Below are 4,851 nucleotides of genomic sequence, written 5' to 3'. Positions count from 1 at the left end.
CTGTGTTCATAAATCTTTTTATTTTTTTTCCACAATTCCTAATTTTCATATGTGACCTGCCCTAAATTTTCCTGTTTGACTATAATTATCTTCCTACCTTCTAAGTGTCTAACTCTACAGTATATTCTATGTAATAGAGATTATACTTTTTTAACAACTTATATCTACTACCTAGCATATAATAGGTGCTCTATAATTATTTATTGTAAAAAAAAAAATACCTTGTGATTCTTTTCCTTTTAGCTGATCTGTCGATATATTATTTCTTTCTCAATTCATGCATCTTTACGCTGTACCGTTTGAATACTTTTTGGTCCTTAACTCATTTGCAGAAAGGTCCACTACTTCTTCAATTTAACTGAAATGAGTTGTTTCTCCAATTACAAATGAACAATCAAATATTTGATTCAGCCTGTAGGCAATGCAGTCCTAAAGCAGACTTGGTATGGTGAAGTAGGTTTAGCACAGCATTTACCACGTATACCAAATTGACTCACCCATGAGCACTGATTTCTGCTACGCAAGTGTATTTTTCTACAAAGTATCCAGAAAAAAAAGAACAGTCCCAATGACTCACTCAATTAAAACAGAAATCTAGTAATTCCTGCTATTTCCATTATCACTCTCATCCTTATAGTGAAAGTAAAGGTCTTAAAGAATAGAGTCTAATATATGCCTGACTGTATAACTTATCATCTAAACAGGGACAATTTTCAATAAAATAATCTAATTTTGAAACATTTTTGTTTTACTAAAATATTAATTCATTATATTGGTGGATATAGTAAATATTTTCATTACGTTTTCAAAAATAAAATTATCTTTAAAACAGAAACACAACCTTGTCAGCAAAGTAAAAATGTTTTAATTGTTTATTTTTTATTATATAAGGAACAAATTAAGAATAAAAAGAGCAGAGGAAGTATTCTGAATATTTGTTTATGTGAATTAGTTTCTTAGCCCTAATTGTCCCTAAAAGCTTATTGTATTTTTGCTTGATAAATCCATTTTCAATATGATTACTTTAGTTTATTTTTATAAAAGCATCAGTAATTACCTTCAAATTTATATTTTATTATTGCAAAATTTGAAATTGAAACACTCCTTAAAATCATAATATTTTTCATTTAAAAAGTAATTTCTCTAAGGGGCTTAGCTAAAAACAAATTCTACTAATAGAGTGTTTTCTTACTTATTTTTTTCCTTCATTTTAATGGGCAAATATTTAACTTTCAGGGGTTTTCACCAATGCTGCACTTTTTTCTGCATTTAGAGTGCCTTTCCCTGATAAACACTTTATAAAATGAAACTTATTAAATAAGTTTTCTCTCTTTATGATTATTAACGTATTTTTTTCTGGAGTGCTAGCCGAAAAGTCAAACCCTTGCTCAGTTTTATCCAATTTTGGTACAGAACATACATTGATTTGAATAAAAAATTAGTGTTATAAAAGTATATTTTTCCAACAAGTAGTTATTCAAAATTCAAAATTAAACCATGTACGATATTTTAACTCTCTTTATTTAATATTTTCAGGTCTACTCTTGCCATTATAGAGATAATTATAAATGATTTCCTGTTAGAAATATATGTTTTAATGACTGTAATTCGCTAAAAGCTTAAAAATTTGTGTTTGCTGTTTGTTTTTATTGTTATTATTTTTTAGGTGAGGCAATCCTTGGTTGACCTCACAGATTGCAAGGACCTTGTCAGCTTACAATCCCTTATTTTTTATTTTATACGCCTACAGCACCTGGTCTTCCTAGGTGGTCTCCCATCCAAGTACTTACCAGGCCCGGCCCTGTTTAACTTCCGAGATCAGACAGGATAGGGCTTATTCAGGGTAGCATGGAAGTAGACTGTGTTTGCTGTTTTAATTGTAGAATATTTCACTAAATATTTCCAACTGGCATTAAACTACAACAAAAAATATATTCACTACTATTATAGCATGTAGATTGATTTAAAACATAGTTGTTCAAGAGTTCAAACAGTTCTACAATCTGATTAGGGACAGGCAGTAAAAAGAGAAAAGGGAATTACATTTGAAAGAAGTTTAAAGAGAAATTTAGATTTTTGCTTAAGGAGGTAACACGCTGGCACCTTTTGCTCCATGTTGCGCCTGTACAAAGAAAGGTTGTGACAGAATATAAATGAAGTCATTTTAGAACAATAGTCATTTGATCTCAATGAAAGCCAGGCTTCAAAAAGTGCTACGCATAGACATTTACTATAGACACCTGTGATAATTCCTCTTCCTGGGGGATAGTCTTAAAATAACTAAATTATCATTCCCTCCATGGACTTGTTTCTTTTGGTTTTCACATTATCAGAGCCATTCCTACAGATTCCATAAAGGATATAAAGGTCTAAATTTTATTTAAGCTACATATTCATCATTAAGCTTCTTGAGATGTTGAAATACAATACATTTAAGATTTCATTAAAGGCACAACTTGTCCTTGGAAGAGAAGTGTTTATTTATTATGTTGTATCTGGGAAGGGTTGGATAAGAAAATAAAGTGCCCTGGTATAAAAATGCTAAACTGAATGAGATGACAACAAATATAAACTAGGGCTGTTGCAAACAGAACATGTGGTCATCTTTTAAGTATATGGCATATGTCCTGTCGTCTCCCACCCTTTAGTATAGCAGCCTATAATCATTGATCAGTGCCTTCTTTTCTTCTTGTCCCACATTCTGCTTCATAATTATCAACACAGAACACTTAAAAGTAATGGTAAATTTTTTTTGGTGAGATATGTACCCAGCACAGGGCACAGTTGATTCCAAAGACAAAGCCTTGGTAAATAAGAGTATATAATTGAAACAGAGAGAGAGAGGAAGAGATAGATGATAGACAGATAGATAGATAGATAGATAGATAGATAGATAGATAGATAGATAGATAGATAGAAAGATAGATAGATATAGATAGATAGATTGAACGATGATAGATAGATAGATAGAGATCTTTCATGAACAAAGAAAAGCAAATTAACAATGAATATGTTTCAAATGATTAAATTAGGGAAGAACCTAAAATATGAATTAATTGCAAAATGCCACAAAAGTTCAGATAGGTTGTGGAAAACAAAACATAGAATTTATAATTACTAAGTTGAACTTACAATTATTGTTGAAACATTTAGTAATTGAATTTGAAAACAATGAAACACATAGATTAGCTCTCCTTTTGAAAATATATTTTAATATCACCAAAGACCTTCTGCCACACTTTTAATTAAACATATCTAACCAAATTTCAAAACTTTTTGGCAAGGAATGCACTCCCTACTCCTGTTGGAAGGATTAATTAATGCTTGTACAAATGAGATATACATAACAAGGATAAGACATTGAGAAAAAAGAAACATATTAAATACTTTAAAGAATGAGAAGGGATTATATCAAGTAATTTAGTTTTTAAGAAATACAATACAGCTTTTATTTGTTTAATATTATTATCCGTCTTTCTAGTCTGTTATCTTGTTTTAGGATAATACAAACTAAATGCTTAGTGTCATTTAGTTGAAGAGGTCAATCTTGAAGAAAAATTATTTCATGAAAGTCATATATGTCTTGAAAATCAAAACTAATGTTTATATAAAGTATGTTTTAGAAAACAATGTTCTTCTAGAATTAACCATCAGTTTACAAAGTTATCATATTAATTGCATTGTAAACACAAAAAGACTTAGAAATAATAATGTTTTATATAAATGTGGTCTTTAATTACCTACAAAGAATAGCAAGATCTTAATTGCTATTGCAAAAGCACAAGCAATTTTTTTTCAATGTATTATAACAGTGGGGCTTTGGAACATTTTCAATATAAGGGAGGGAAATTCCACTCAACTATCTATCTGTTGGAACCTAATTCTTTCATTGATATTTCTTCTATAATAAAAAAAATAATTTATACTTAATTTTTTGTATTATCTATTGATTATTTCAAATGTGCATTATTTACGACCAGGTTATTAGCTGAGGAGAGACTTATGAGGTTTCAAATGGTCAAGTAATCTAAGAAAACATAATAGTTGTACATGGCAGAGACGATGTATTGCATTTATTTTGTGTATAATAATATCTAAAGTGATTCATTGCACACTGTTCCACTTGTTATTGCTGTATAAGAAATTAATGAATAATTTAGTATCTTGGAACACCATTTTATTATGTTTATAAATTCTGTGGTTCAGGAATTCTGATTAAAAAAAGGGACATCTTGCCTCTGTTAAATGTTTTCTATGGCCTCCACTGGGAAGACTTGAAGGCTTGGAGTCCCATGATGGGTAGGGCATAGAATCATTTGTGGGCTTATCTTTTTGCATTTGGTCTGGCATGGCTTGAAGACTAGCAGGCTATCCAGAGCACCACTATATGGCATCACCAAGTGGGCTGGGTTTCTTTACAGCATGGTGGCTTTGGGGCCATTGGACTTCTTATTTGTCAGTTCAAGATTCTAACCCTGAAAGTTTCAGTGACCATGGAAAAAAAGACAAATTGCCTTTTATAATTTACCTCAGAAGTCACAGAACATAATTTATGCCATAGTCCTTTGGATGAGGTAGTCAAAAGCTTGCTTAAACGAAAGAGAAGAAATAGAAATCTCTACCTCTCAACGGGAGAAGTGGCAAAGAATTGGCAGCCATCTTTTAAAATCAACATACACATAATAGGATGTGTGTGTGTATGTGTGTGTATTTATGTACATATGAATATTTGCACATAACTATCTAATTATATATGCATATATACATGAATAGATTATACTAATATGTATATTTGTTTAAATAATGGTTATACTTAAAAGTAAGCATCATAGTTTAGATGTAGAGCCAATT

The 4,851-nt window shown here is 30.5% G+C and overlaps 1 pseudogene; it reads right to left on the bottom strand.

Annotated features, from left to right (window-relative positions):
- Positions 1–1,741: 1,741 nt before the first annotated feature.
- Positions 1,742–1,860, bottom strand: LOC111737540 (annotated as a pseudogene).
- Between the last annotated feature and the right edge of the window lie 2,991 nt (positions 1,861–4,851).

The sequence above is a fragment of the Pteropus vampyrus genome, unplaced genomic scaffold (assembly GCF_000151845.1).
Source record: "Pteropus vampyrus isolate Shadow unplaced genomic scaffold, Pvam_2.0 Scaffold27, whole genome shotgun sequence".
In the NCBI taxonomy this organism is placed as follows: Eukaryota; Metazoa; Chordata; class Mammalia; order Chiroptera; family Pteropodidae; genus Pteropus; species Pteropus vampyrus.
The sequence above is the reverse complement of the archived record's forward strand: the minus strand, read 5'-3'. Positions and strand labels throughout refer to the sequence as shown.